The sequence below is a fragment of the Ixodes scapularis genome, unplaced genomic scaffold (assembly GCF_016920785.2).
Source record: "Ixodes scapularis isolate PalLabHiFi unplaced genomic scaffold, ASM1692078v2 PGA_scaffold10__122_contigs__length_95168666, whole genome shotgun sequence".
NCBI lineage: Eukaryota > Metazoa > Arthropoda > Arachnida > Ixodida > Ixodidae > Ixodes > Ixodes scapularis.
Window position 1 is genome coordinate 33,675,212 of NW_024609836.1, and position 15,623 is coordinate 33,690,834.

The 15,623-nt window shown below is 45.6% G+C and overlaps 1 pseudogene; it reads right to left on the bottom strand.

Moving 5' to 3' along the window:
* Positions 1–15,623, bottom strand: part of LOC115312638 — a 56,897-nt pseudogene continuing 41,274 nt past the window's right edge.

The following is a 15,623-nucleotide window of genomic DNA, read 5'->3' on the forward strand; positions in this document are numbered from 1 at the left end:
TTATTTTACAGTGGGAACCCAGTGATCCCATACGCCGTTGTGGCGTTCAGGGAGGCCTGCAGGATCTACTCCTTTGTTAAGAGGCTTCGCCTCTTCTTGCTTAAAGCAAGTGAGTATTTCCTTTAGCTCATTTAGCTTATCAGCCTGAAAAAGAGAAAATAATTGTCACTTGAGTTTGTGATGGTCAACAAAACGATATTAATTCCCTGGCAGTAACTATCTGGAGAGAATATTTATGACTTCAGTAAACGTCGTATCAGACAGCTACCTAGAAAGGTCACAAATTATATAAACCAGTAAAAGCATACAAAAGCATTAAGCGATTCATAAAAAAAAAAGATAGCCGAAGCGCACACGTGTTGGCAACTCACAAGTAATGCATAAATAAGCAAACGCTTCTATCCGGACAACCAGTCCTGTTGTGTTATTTCGCATTGTTCAGCTTTTATCAAATATTGTTATGAGACATATAAAATTTGATGTGGCAGACGATTGTGTTCCATAACAGGCGTGCGAAACAGGAAACTTCGGAATATCGTACAGCAACCTAAACCTGTCAAAAGTCGTTTCGCTGTATTTTCAGGAATATGTAGCCTATCTATTCCACGTAAATCGCAAACATGACTCGGTTAATAGGATATTCGCGATGTTCCTACCTATGGACCCTGAGCGTGGCTGCAGAGAAGAATCTCTACAGCCGCGCTCAAGGTCCTGGGCGACCCCGAGGAGACGTCAACGAGAGTACAGCTCATCTAGACACCGGCGCTCTCGCCGCTCCTCGGCAACGGGAAGGCACACGGCGCGGCCCGAGAACTCGCCCGCCGGGCCGGGGAACCGCTGGACCCTTCTCTGGCCTTTTTTTCGGGGGGTGACACGCTGGTCACATTCAGGGACATTCTCGATCACTACACTGGCGAGAGGTTGTCCGCGCACCCCTCGCTGGACAAGAAGACGTCGGTGGCATGGCGCCGCCTCCAGACGGGCTCCTTCCCGAGCCCCTTCCTTCTCAATAAATGCTACCCTGACAAGTACAAGCCAAACTGCAAGCTCTGCGGCGGCCACGCCAACCTCCGACACATGGTGTGGGAGTGCAGCAGGATCGACCGCAGGTACCACCCTTTTCTGGATAAGATCGACAACCAGGACAGCTGGGAAGTCCTGCTCCTCTGCTTCGATCCCTAGGTGCAGAACCAACTAGTCCAGCTGGCCGAAGACGCCGCCAAAACCCAGAGGGTTTAGGCCGCCGTCTGAGGGGTGGCTCGCGGGTCGACCCTAGGGATCTCCCGTTCAGTCATTAACACATGCTTGGGCCAATAAATATTGTTTACTACTACTACTACTACCTCAGATACCTCACGTAGCTATTAAAAAGAAAATTACTTGAAAAACGTTTCTAAGCTTCGATTTTCGTGTTTCGTACGGTGGTTCGCACACGCTATCTATTTAGCTCTGTTTACCTGTTTTACCCGAGCGGCTTTTATGGTAATTTTTTTAAAGTTGCCGGCAAAAACACACGTCGCACTCTGCGTTCGTCAGTTCTCTCGTACTTTATCAAGGTGAGTTATTTACCTCCGCCCGAACGTAAGGAGAGACTGTTAAACTTTTGTTAAAATCTATGACGTTAAACTTTTATTATTGTTCGGTTATTGGTTACTCTCGAAGAGTTTAGGCACGTGATCACGTAAATCTAGTACATCCCGTGACGCCTATGATGAACGTTAGCCCTTAGCCTATTGCTATGACATGATCGTGTAACACATAGTGATTGATTACGTGAAATCAGGCACTGGGACGACAAGTGTTTTGCGACAACAGAAGTACATGGCAGCGGTAACGACGCTCATCCAGGCCGCTTTGCTGTCGCAGATGAATAAGCAAAAAAAAAAAAAAATTCTTTTTTGTCGCAGGGGTAGAGCAGCAGATTACAAAGCGAAAGGTCCGGGTCTTAACTCTGCGCTAAAAGCAACTCCTTTGTCTTTTTTTTGTTTGTTTGTTTTGTTTTGCGAGAACCGAAGTTTTTTTTTCTATCGTATCAATGTGAAAACCTCTTTCGTGGCAGTCTATACTTAAAAACTGACAACAGAATGCATGCTTCGTTCGATTTTTTTTTTTAAGTAGACGTATTTTTCCTGATGCGAACATATTTCTCTCTTTCTCTTTCTCTTTGTGTCCAATATGTACGGAGACATTTCGATTTATTTTTTAATGGCTTATGTTCAGAGTATAATTCAGATGACTTACCTCCGTCTCATTGCGTACCAAGTTGTTTGTTTCACAAGGATCTTCTTTAATGTTAAATAAGTAAAATCTATCTTGATGTATGTCGACATTCGACGGTTCGTTACTACAGTTTATCTTGGCCTCGGCCCTCCAATAGGGAGAAAATTGTAGGGGTTCGGGTTTATACAAGTCCCTGAGAGCAGAGGCAGCCACGGACTCATTCATCAAAGCATCGAGGTCATCCAACGGACGCTTGCCTCCCACGGTCTCAAATCTCTGGTCATACAAGCTTTTGTTGAATCGTCCTTCAATCAGTTTGTAGTCACCAACTCGAATCGCGGAGTAGTTTAACACTGAATTTATGTTGAGCACGACCCTGCCACGTTGGGATTTGTTTGATGTAGACAACGATTCCCACATGTCGACTCCATCGATATCGCCAAGCTCAGAGACGTTCCCTCCTGAAAGAGACGATACTCGTTAAGCATGCGATGAGACACCATTTGCAGGAACGCCGCTCCGCCTTGGCAGCAGATTGTGTGAGTTATTTTAATGTACGCTAGACGTTCAACTGGCGCTAGTGTCTATGCGGCTTCCCGGAAGCAAATTGAAGCAGACAGACCAGTCTACTTTTGCGGTGCTCCTGTGCATTCCTATGGCGCACTTTTGTTATTTGGGTCGTACCGAATAGTATGTACCTTTATTAAGATTGCTAAACATAAATTGGTTTATTTACAGTATTTGTTTTTACCAGTGAGCGATGTTGAACTTTGCTATGTTTAAGTGCAGACCACTGTTCCATAGCAAATGTGTAAAAACGAGCGACAATTCTAAGCAAGATAGCTATCGAAGGAATGTAGAGTGTGCCCATGGTTCGTGCGCATTCCGGTGGCGCTTATACATTGCTTATATGCCAATGCGGTCACTATATAAAACTGTCCCCCGTCGCGCATCTTGACGGGCGGTAAACACCATTCAAACCGTGAAGAATAAAGTAGGTGTGCCAGGAAAGGCGTTTCTTTTTATTATTTCCTATGACGGACACCTCTCATCGGGCATATGTCTTTCTGGTTTTACATTAACATTCTCTTCACATTAACACAAATTTGGTCGCAAAAAACTCTTCTGGATTCTTCTTGTTCATATTTTCACCTAAGAAAGTTCTTTCGGTCACAGCCTAAAAGGTTTCTTCGTGAAAAACCTATAGGGGGTTCTTTTAAGCTCTTCCTTTATGGGAAAGAGTTCATCTCCCAGTTGCCTTTTAAGTGCGCCAGGAGGCGATAGCGTTTGAGCCGAAACGGTTTTTCACGAGCTGAAAGAGTTCTTGGGGCGTCAAAACACCTTTCAATAACAGATTCTTTTAACTTTTTTTCGCAGAAATGCATCACCGTAAGTCAGTTTTCGACTGGTTTCCGTCTGCTTCACTTTAGAACAGCCCATTAGCACCAGTTGAACCTCTATCATACATTATCCCTATGTAAGATTGGCAACGCCTCCAATGGCAGCGTCCGCGCTACGCCGCACAGTGAAGCTCTGCCCGCTACGACCCCTTCTGATACGCCCATAGCGTTTTGAACGGACGTTTCTCAATCTCTCTCCGGGGTTAAGGTTTTGTACCTTGACATTCGAAAACCTACCGCCGTCCCGCGTTTCTCTGCGTGTCATCTCGCGACATTCGGCCCTGCAGGGCTTGCTCGGAGCTCGGGTTCACTCTTGTCCCCCGCGATTGTAAGCGGCAAACACTGTATAAACACCTCCATGTTTTCGCGTATCTGCGCTGGAACACGCCTCTACGAAGGGTGCGTACCTTCGACGGTTCGGAAGAGCGCTACGGAACGACATTCATATTTACGGGCACCAGTAATTGATAAAATCCGTGGAAGTATTTTCCTTCCTCATTTGATCCCATTGACCTTCACTCGTTGGCGCATCCGCTAGACGAACAGGGATTGAGATGGTCGTGGCTGTCTGTACCAATGCAAGGAGAGGGTCTGTGTTCTCAACCTACCAGTCTTGCAGTAAAAAAAAAAATAACTATGGCTCTCAACGACACTATCCTCGTGTCGTTGGAACGATGGCGTGTCTCCAAGACAAAACCGTGACGTCATTGTCTTGTCGCACGTTTCCAATAGTTTCTCGTTGAGATATTCGCTAGGTAGGCAAGATCAGCATACAGAATAGTTTTTTCTCTCTCTCTCTCTCTCTCTCTCTCTCTCTCTCTATATATATATATATATATGTTATGGACACTGGAACCAGAAAACTGATTCTTCGGGATAACATGCATTTATCACTCGTGCAACAGGCATAAAGCTGACGAGTGGTAATTTGAGCACACCACATTTCTTCCCACGCGCTTCAAGTCTTTCCAAAATTGACTGATTTAGTTGTTTTCAATGTAGCTCAGCAAGTTTCTAATTAAAACTTCAGGTTTGTCTGCACTAATTAAAAAGTTAAATTAAAAAAATAGCTAGCGTAAACGACTTTTTTTTTTTCGCGAGCTCGATATTTCGCGATTTAGGTCAAAGCTGAAGTTTTGGAATAATTTGCGGGTTCTAATTTTCGTGACGCGGTGGGATCTTGAAATAGTTTCCAATGTGTTTATATCTTACCGGAATGTTTCGCAAAAAATATTTTTTGAGAACTGTAGGCGATTCGCGGAATTTGGGAACATTAGGTCCTTGCGAAAATTAAGTCGTTTATAGTATTTACTTTACTCATCGTGATGAGAGCCTGCTGTATTTGGTCCCCCTGGCCGTATAACACATCTTCTGAAACCGCATTACTACAGTTTTTACAGCTTTTTTATTTAGAGTATGTGCGGACTACAAGACACCCTACCCTGTACTCGTAATACTCACCCGCTGCAGAGTAGAGCGTCGGAAGCCAATCTGAGATGTGCATCAGCTGGTTGGAGACACGCTTCGTGTTCTTTAGACGACGACTCCATAGGAAAGCGGTGCCCCTTACGCCACCCTCATATAGGGTAGACTTTCCACCCCTCAGGGGCCAATTGTAGCCTCGATTTGACTGGAATCCCCAGGGCAGTGCACCATTGTCAGAAGAAAACACGAGGATAGTGTCGTTTAACAGGTTTTCCTCTTGCAAGGCAGCAACAACTCTACCAACAGATTGATCCAGTGCGTCCACCATACCTTAAGAAACAAAACACAAATTTATAATTATTTAATGTTTTAAATAAATGCAAATATGTTTTACGAAAATTCTGTTATTCACATGTTGCACAGGCTGTGTCAACGAAATCGATGGCTGTTTGAAAGAACTGCGTAAATCGGTTTCTGAACGTATCAACCTGAAATTTTGCACAGAAGTGGCCGGCGAACTTGCATTAAGGTATAAAATTTTCGCTGAACAAACATCGGAGTAAAAAGTTAGAAATGAAAACCCTGAAATCTCTACCTACGGGGCAATGTGCTAACCAAAGGTGTCTCATTGGCGCAATGGTCGACAAATGTCAGAAGCGCTCTGGGCGCCGACGTGGGAGGGGAGGGGGGGGGGGGGGGGGAGTTGGAAGTTGGCCATGAAGGCGCCGAATTGCGCATTTTTTAGCGTCAGCTTCGTGAATTGTAGAGGAGCCCGGAGTTTTTCGCCAAAACTCCGCCCGAAAACGTCGGTGGACCTTTTTCGTCCTGTTACACTCCAGTACCAGTGAGCAACCTTCACTCGCTCGTTTGAGCTAAGCGCGCCATGAAGATGACTTAATAATTGGAAACGAGCGTGTTGGTCAAGATATACGAATGCATGACAGGATATAACTTTTTTGTTGTTGCTAAATGAAAGAAGTGCTGTTTCCACCTCCGTCCTCGATGTTTTATCTTTTCATGTACTTGTGTCGTTTCGCAAGATGACTTGCATCTGAAAACAGCATGGGCAAAACTCGTATCGGTAGTAAAAAATAAGCCTGCGCTCACAATTCTTGCAGAGAAAGCGCGCATTGCTTCTGGCGCAGAAACATCTACTATTGCTGAGGTCGAGAAAAACTGCAGTCGTGGCCATCTGCGATCTTAGGTGCCGCCATCTGTCGTGTGTTGCCCTAACCCTAATCAGGCGCCTCTAATGTAAACATATGTGACAACAACAAAAATAAATTTACCCGATGGAGAGACGTTTTCTGAAAAAATGTACGTTGCAAGACACTCTTTCAATGAGGAGCGCTTCGGAAACATGTTTTTATTAATAGCGTTCCACAATTTCTCAAACGAGTCTCGCGATGTAAATATTGCGCCAATTTTGTTTTGAGTGGAAGTGCAATCCTTAAGATACGTGTTCTGCCCATGCACCTGAATTCTCTTTTTGAAAATTCAGTTTGAGAAACAGTACTCTGATTTCCAAGCCTGGAAATCACTCTCTATGAGTTGGTGAAGCCATAAAACAATAATTACATTTTTATATTGGCAGTCCTGAATAGAACAATGATACTATTTATATCCTACTTTTTGGGACGCACACATCGAAGTAAACAATACTAAACCAACACGTGAAAAGTTATACTTAATACAAACCTGCGAATAAAGTTCTGTTTTCTTCTTTAATGTAAGTAAAATTTCTGACGCCATCAGTCGGAACTTGGAAAGGCGTGGATCCACCACTTATGTGAGGTGTTTGGGGACTTAAAAACAAGAACAATGGCTGCAATCATATAAAAAGAAATTATAAGCTCGCAATACTTAGAATTTTTTAGCAACAATAATAATAACAAAAAATGTTCAACGTAATCTTTGTGTCATCTAAAAAAACATATCGATAACACACTGTTTCTCATTTAGGCGTAGTTGGGAACGATCTTTGCATGAGTATCCCAAACATGATTTTATTTCTCTTACCGTTGAGTTTTTATGGCGACGAATCAGTTCAATGGTTTTATTCGTGTAATAATGAGTCGAGTATTGGAGATTTTTTTCCCTGTAAATCTCCTCGCCAGATCTAAAGTCATGCCCAGTGTGAGTAGCCTTAAAGAATGGAAAATAGTATTTTAATTGAAACACTAGAATAGACTGTAAGCAATAGACTAATAAAGTAATAAAACAATTTAATTTACTTTGCATGGTTTTGCAATAGGTGGACATCCTGCCGTGAAGTTCTGGTTAAAGTAGTCCAGCGAGGGGTTGTAAAATCCAAAAAAATGTGTCGAATCCACGCCTCAACGGTACATACTTTTTATCGTAGTATCCGAGGTGCCACTGCAACAAAATTTTTGGTGTCACTGTTATATTATTGTGCAGCTCACAAGCATTGCTACTCAAATTCAGTTCTCTGGAGTACTCTATACTTCCAAAGCCTGGCAGTTCGGCGACGGAGCCGTAGATTGCCCTGTCGCAGATTTGGAGCGCGAGGATTTGGTAGCACAGAGCATTTCTCGGGCAGCCTGGAGTCAGCGCACAGCTTTTGCAGCGGCGAGGACCCGAGACATGGTTTACAAACCCGGCGAGAAAAGAAGCGGTAGCGCAGAAACGCGAGGAGCACTAGCGGACTTTCCATCGCTAAGGACAAGTGTGTTTCGGCGTCTCGCCGCAGCGAGGCGCCCGTTACATGGCTCTCCTCTCATCCGTTGTCTGCCGCTCCACCTTTTACCTTTCGCTGGCCGCGACTTGTGGCGATCTGCCAGGCTTTGTCAGTATAGACGAGGCTATGGTCTAATGCGTCCCCCTCGATTTCCGCCTGATAACGTCATAAAAGTGTCATTCTGTCGCCGGCAGCGATCCTAGCGGTGTCACAACAGTGGTGGCGCATCCGGCAGACGCCTCTTCTGCTGCAAGTGCCCATCCAGTTTGACAGTTCACGGGAGCTTCGGCAGCATGGAGTTGGGGACACCACGACGACAATGACACTCTCCTTCCCTGGTGTTTTTTTGTTTTTTTTCGGTACTTTTACGCCCAATTGCCAGAATCGCGACATCCGCTAGAATGACACTCCGGCTTTTGTGGTGTCTTGTGTTGCCATTTTGGGACCACTTTGGATGCATCGTCGGAATAAGACACCAAACACACCAATCAGAGACCCGTTTCGAACGCACACTGTGATTGTAGTGCCTGAAAAAAAAAATTATTTTGAAACTTACAGAAAAATTTGCCCACCTTTCCAACCATGTGTGTCTTGTATCCGAGACGTCTGAAGTGTTCTGGCATAAGAGTATATTTAAGTGGCAAAGCCATTGGTTCGGCTGGAATGATTACTGCATGTTGCATGCCTAGAAATAAAATATATATTTTGTTTCGGCCCACTCTGACACGGAGAAACCGTTCCAAAGAAGATTAATGTCGCCACATGTAATGATAAACACTTTCAGCAAGTCGACGGGTTGCAGAAAGCATATTTTTAAGGAACCAATAACATTATTCATTCATTCTAAACATATAATTCGTTTTTATATTCGTAAAATATCTAGACTTATTATTACTAACTTCAGATGACTGTATTATGTCAATAACTTTGTTTAATTTCGTACATTCAATGGCTACTAATGAAAGTTATATAAAATAGCTGATTGTAGCGCATTTAACGAAACAATATGAAAGGTGACTTATTCGAGTTTTACCTGTTATAAATAGACGGCAAAGCATTTAACCGAGTTACCATTTTAGTGAAAACTTAGTCACATGCAACAGAATATTTTAGAAAAGCTACATTAATTATTCTACTATTTACAATCGTTCGCTTATATTCATACATTCAGTTGAATCGTGGGAAAACGCTGGTTATTTATTTTATTACGCGCATGGTCGCACACGCGCACATTTCTTCCCGCGCGCTCACCCATCGATTGACTACTGCCAGGGTTCCCACTCTCAGTTTCTTCTCCCATTCGCGCGGTTCTGGGCCCAGTAAAATGTCAAAGAGACAAATCCTTACATTCGGCCGTCCGGCCCACTTAACGTTCTCGTTTAGAAAGCAAGAAGTTCAGCAAAAAGAGATACGATGATACCACTTTCAGATTATACAGACCTGCAGTGTGGCAAGAACACGCTTCCGACTCGGCAGTCCAAATTGAAGATTATTCTCTTGGTCGTCAAAATCCTCAGAAAATACATCGTCCTCAAGATGAGATGCCTTGGAAGTTGTTGATCATCCCTTGGGATGGGAGACATGGGCCGTTGTTGCAAACCGGCTACTTGAATTCTGGTCATGCTCCGCTGCCCTCTAGGTATCTGCAGCCAACACTTCCGTGACTGCCAGGAATCCTTGATACTTTGGCAGTGTCTTGGTTGGATTCCTAGTGTGCTGAGCTGCTCTCTTCAAGAATACCACTTGTCCCACACCGTACAGCTTTGATGCATTGTGGCGATTGTCCTATGCCTGCTTACTGCTTTCCTGTTCTTCCAGCAGAGTCGCGCTTTTGCTAGCAGCTCGCTTGGATCCTTCTAAGTAGTTTCATCGCCTTCAGACAGCTCTTGTAGTTGTTCAGCAACCAGAGGGTACTTGTGGATAACCTTTTGAAAGAAACCAGTCAGTCTGAAAAACTGTCTTAAGGCGTTACTCGATGGAGCGAATATGCTAGTAATAACTGGCGAACTTCGCCCCGCGGTACGTTTTGCTTTGCACGCGACGCAGCAGTCACTGTGCTGATGCTGTTGCAACCGGACGACGAGAAAAGAGAGAAGTGGCGAAAGCTGATGCTTTTTGTATTTTTTATCAGTCTGAAAACGAACAGTAAAGGAAAAAGTCGCACCGACCGATTTGTCTAGCGTAATTGCATTGGTATTCCTTGGTTCCTCAATATATGGTGTCGAAACCCGGGACACTCCCGCATTACAACGGCCCAAGCTACACGCCGTAGGGAATTTCAATCCTGCAGCTGCAAGGGAATTCAGCAGTTCCTTGGCGGGAGCAGACCACTGGGAAAAGAACAGCGACGGAACCTTGGCAGGCGACCATACGGCCTCGTAAATACGAATAGTCAATGGAAAGGCTGAAGGCTAGGTGGTCGGCTCGGCGGGCACAGAACACTAGGATAATTAACGACGCCAATCGAATTCTACAAGATTCCAGCCCCGACCTAGCAAGAGTGCGTTCGATCAAGGACAGACTCACTACCAGCAATGCAGAGCTCCGACTACTTGACGGTGAGATAGAGCCACTAGTTCCAATCCAAGAACTGGAAAGTGAGTGCACCGCCACTGTAGAATACCAAGACGAAGCCGTCATGGTGATCAGCGAGTTGGAGAGCGAGATTGAATCCCAACAATCGCAGAGAATGATAGCTTCGGCGGCGAGCACCGGAAACCAAACCGGCATTCAAGACAACGCAACGAGACGTGGACCAAAGCTTCCGAAGCTGGAGCTATCTACCTTCGATGGAGAGCTAAGCAACTGGCTCACATTCTGGGAGCAGTTTGGTGGAGCCATCCATACCAGTGCAACTTTAACAACCACAGATAAGTTCCACTACCTTCGTCGGTGTCTAACGGGAGATGCTGCTGCGGCAATAGCCGGGCTACCAACAACAGAAATATGCTATGCCGAAGCGATCACCGTCTTGCAACAAAGGTTTGGAGACCAGGGGCTCTAAACTCGTGAAACACAAAGTTGGAGCCGAAAGTTGGCGGAGCGCGCCGATTGGATGTTGGCGACAAAAACGCCGAGTCATCGTCGTGATAGTCCAATCGGTGCGCTCCCTCAACTTCGGCCCCAACTTCGTGTTTCACGAGTTTAGGGCCCCAGAGGAGAATAGAGCGGCAGCATCTGAATGCCCTCAGAAATCTACCGCACGTTGCTTCAGCTAATGACGTGAGAGGGTTGAGAAACCTGTATGACACCACACAACTCAACGTTCGGTGTCTAAACTCTTTGAATGCTCCCACGTCAAGTTTTTCAGCCATGCTGTGTGACATTCTTGTCAGGGCGTTGCTTTACGAGGTTACAGTGGAGTATCACCGGCAAGTCAACAACACCGCTTTCACTAACGCAGCGGCTCAAGACCAAGGAGATGGATCGGCGGCTGGAAATTCAAGGTCAGCGGATCCTTCGTCGGAGTCAGTGACCGAATTGAATGGAATGCTTCGCTTCCTGCGCGTGGAAGTAGAAAGCCGAGAAAGAAGTAGCCTTGAGGATGCTCAAGGCAAACACGAGAGAAAGGTAAAGTCGTTCGCATCAGCATCAGCTCTTCATAACACAACAAATGCTACACATTCTCAGTGTTTTTTTTGCCATTCAAAGAAGCACACCACGCCATCTTGTGATTGCAGCAGAGAGAGGAAAAATTAGGTCTGTTATCAACATACTCCAGATGTTTCCGATGCACATTGAAAGGTCACCGAGCACGAGATTGCAGAAAAATGCTCAGTTGCGCAGTTTGCAGAGCCAGACATGCAACCACAATGTGCGATCCTGAGTTTGTTAGGCGGATGAAGGAACGTTCGCCCCAAGGTAACTATACGATTTGCGTGTCTGCATCCAGCTCGGGAGCGCACTCAGAAAAGAAGTTTAGTGGTGGCATATATCTCCAGACGTTGAAGGCAATTTTAGTGACCAACGCTGGCAGCTGCCATGTCAAGGGAATAATCGACGGTGGCAGCCAGCGCAGATTTATAAAAGAGGTAGCGCAACGCCTAGGGCTGAAAGTCCTGCGGAGAATAAAGATTGCACTCAACACTTTCGCCAGTAATGCTTCGAAGGTTATAGAGCGCAGTCCCGTTGTGGAGGTAAAGCTCAAAAGTCAATTCGACAATACAGAAATAACCTTTGAAGCAATTTTCACCCCGGTTATTTGCCTGGACGTATCTACGCCAACAACTGACATCCCGTTTGTGCGATTTCTGCGAGAAAGCAGTAAGAATTTGGCAGACGACGTGCTTTTTCCCAGGTGTAAAAACAGTTCCTGGAATAAGTCTGTTGAGTGGATCCGACCAGTTGTGGAAGTTCTGCACAGGAGACGTGATCAGGTGCGCAGATGTGGACGGATTGATAGCGATCAACACAAAGATGGGCTGGACGCTGCAAGATCCTTCAAGACAGGTGGGAAGGCTCCTATGAGATTCAAGTCTGATGATATGTGTCCAACAAGCGAAGATAAAGGAAACCCAAGTGGAAGAGGCGCTATAATCCTTCTGGGAGTTAGACAGAATGGGAGTTGCCGACAGTGAGCTCGGTGACACTGATGCAGACACCATTACACATGGTTGTAAACCTGAGACTGAGGCAGAAAAGAGAACACAACAGAAGGTAGTAAAAGAGGAGGCAACGTCTCTTTTACTACCTTCTGTTGCGTTCTCTTTTCTGACCCAGTCTCAGGTTTACAACCATGTTGCACTTACACCAGCTCGCCTGCACTCTAACTATTTTTTCGTTAACCATTACACACTTTGAGCAAAACATCATTAAGAAAAACGGACTATACGAAGTGGCTCTGCCGTGGAAAGAAGACGCTGCTGATATGCTGGCAAACAACCGGGAAGTTGCCATTCTACGTCTAGGGAGCTTGTTGAGAAGAATCTCACGAAGGAAGGGGTTACTCAAGCGGTATGATCATGCAATGAGACAGTATTTGCGTGATGGGCATGCAGAAGTGATAAAGAACAGAAAGGAAAGCGACAGCGCGCAGGTCATGTATTACATGCCGCATAAAGAAGTAATACGTGAAGATGCAACAACAACAAAGTTAAGGATCGTCTTGGACGCATCTTCTCCTGCCAAAGGGTGCAGGTCGTTTAATGAGTGCCTAGTAACAGGACCCAACTTGAACCCTGAGCTTCTGCAGGTCCTGCTTCGGTTTAGATGGTACTCAGTTGCAATGACCGCCGACATTGAGAAAGCGTTTTTACAAATTGCCATCCGTGAAGATGATCGTGATGCTTGTAGATTCCTTTGGTTTGCTGAGGAGCCAAGTTTCCCTTTCAACAAAGAAGAAATTCAAGAGTGGAGGATGACTCGAGTTCCTTTCGGATCCACGTCTAGTCCATTCATGCTCACAGCTACAATACAACATCACTTGAAGTTGGTCTGCAAAGAAGACCCACAATTAGCAGAGAAACTTAGAACATCTTTCTACGTTGATGATCTACTGCTCGGGGCTGACGATATTGAGGACGCTGTGAGGCTCTACCACACTTCCAGGAACGTCATGAGAGAGGCAGAAATGACACTTTGGAAATGGACTGCGAACAATGAGCAACTGCAGGAGCAGTTCAACAAGGAGGAGCCGAAAATTATGACCAAAAACAAAAGCCTCTCACCTTCACCATTCTCCAAGGTACTTGGAATGTTGCGGGATCACGAACGAGACTGCTTTATTTAAAAAGTTGAAGCTTTGCTTGAATTCCTCTCAGCAAATGTGGACACTAAACGGTTCATCCTCAAGGCAGCCTCAAAAGTATTCGATCCTCTCGGATTAATCGCGCCCTTCGTCCTAACAGCTAAGCTGCTATTTCAGAAGCTGTGGATATTGGGAATCAGCTGGGATGAAGAACTCCCCGCTAATTTGATCCCTGAATGGCATGCTTGGGCGGCGGACCTTGTTCAACTGCACTCGTTAAGTATACCAAGACACGTCAAGCGAGGCATCCAGGCAGGAGCCATCAAAGTACAGCTACACGTCTTCGTAGATGCAAGCACGAAAGCCTACGGATCTTGTGCGTACTTTAGAACAGCCGATGACCAAGGAAAAATAGCTACCATGTTAGTTGTTGCGAAGACAAGAGTGGCACCGATAAAACCTTTATCACTGCCTAGGTTGGAGCTGATGGGGGCGAATATTGGAGCCAGACTCCTATGATACATGAAACAGTCATATTATGACGTGGAACTTGATTACATTATGTGGACCGACTCAACGGTTGCCCTCAGTTGGGTGAAAGGAGTCCCTGAAAAATGGAAGCCATTTGTAAAAAACAGGGTGGCAGAGATACGCGTCATGACCTCCCCGGACCATTGGAGGCACTGGCCCGGTCAAGACAATCCGGCGGATCTCTTGACCAGAGAACTAGGCGTTCAGGAGCTTCGCACAAACACTCTTTGGTGGTAAGGGCCGAGTTTGTTCAGTCAAGAACCTTCAGAATGGCCTGAATCTTCAGTGTTTTTGGTAGACACGCCTCAACTCGAAATAAAAGAAGAGACACATGTGCTGTTGGAGAAAGACCAAGAAGTTCCATCAGTGTTCGACACCGGAAGTTACGAGAATTACCAGGAGGTTCTGAGGATCACTGCCTGGGTAATTAGGTTCGCTAAAACGCTCAGAAGAGAAATGACAAAATACCGGGTGGCTTAATTGCGGCAGAGTTTGGCAAAGCAGAGCAGTATTGGATCAGGCAGATACAAAACGAAAGGTTTGAGAGGGATATTATGCTCCGCGAGAAAAATACGACGGAGGTTAATGTAAGACTCGCAGAGTATCATCCTTTCTTTGACGAAAACAAAACCCTGCGGGTCGGAGGACTACTGCAGAGGTTGACGGAAAGTCTCGATGTGAAACATCCACTCCTATTACCGAACGACCATAACTTTGTCAAGCTAATTGTGATGCACGCCCAGTGTAAGGTTAGGCACGGGGGAGTAACAAGCACAATGTGTTACCTACGAGAGAGGTACGGGATAATACGTGCTAGGCAGCTGACCAAGAAGGTAATAAAAAGTTGCCTCGTATGTTCAGTGTTGAATTCGAGGCCAACTGCTGTTGAGCAAGCTCCGCTACCGACAGATCGAATCAAGAAGGCAAAGCCGTTCGAGGTAACCGGAGTCGACTTCGCAGCGCCCCTGTACGCAAACAGAAACGACGGTAGCTGCAGCAAAGAGGACATCGTACTTTTCACACGCGCCTCCACTCGAGCAGTTCACCTCGAGCTCTCAACGGGCCTCACTGCAGAAGCTTTCTTGCTTGCATTCCGGCGTTTTATAGCAAGAAGAGGCATACCACTGGACATATATTCTGATAATGCACTAGCCTTTAAGAGAGCATCAAAAGACATCCAGAAGGCATTGGGTGCACTGGAGCAAGAAGTTTTCAAATCACACATTGCAGAACATAGAATCAACTGGAAGTTCATTGTGGAGGTCGCTCCATGGTGGGGCGGGTGGTTGGAGAGGCTCGTTCCATCTGTCAAGACAGCACTTAAAAAAGTATTGGGAAGAAGCAGCCTATGCTTCGAAGCACTGACGACTATCCTTGCAGAGGTGGAAGCAATGGTAAACTCAAGACCACTGACAAATCTCTACTCGGGAGTAGGAGAGCCATCAGTCATCACGCCTGCACATTTCTTAATAGGGCAAAGCTTGGCAGTTCTACCAGAAACAAGCTTGTCTAACGACCGCCCAGGATGCGTAACACAGAAGGAAACAGCTCGCCAGTTCCAGTATCGAAAAATAATCATGGAACATTTTTGGAAACGCTGGGGGTCTGAGTACATGTTGGAGTTGCGGGCAGCTCATTGATATCCCGTCACCAATACTTGCTC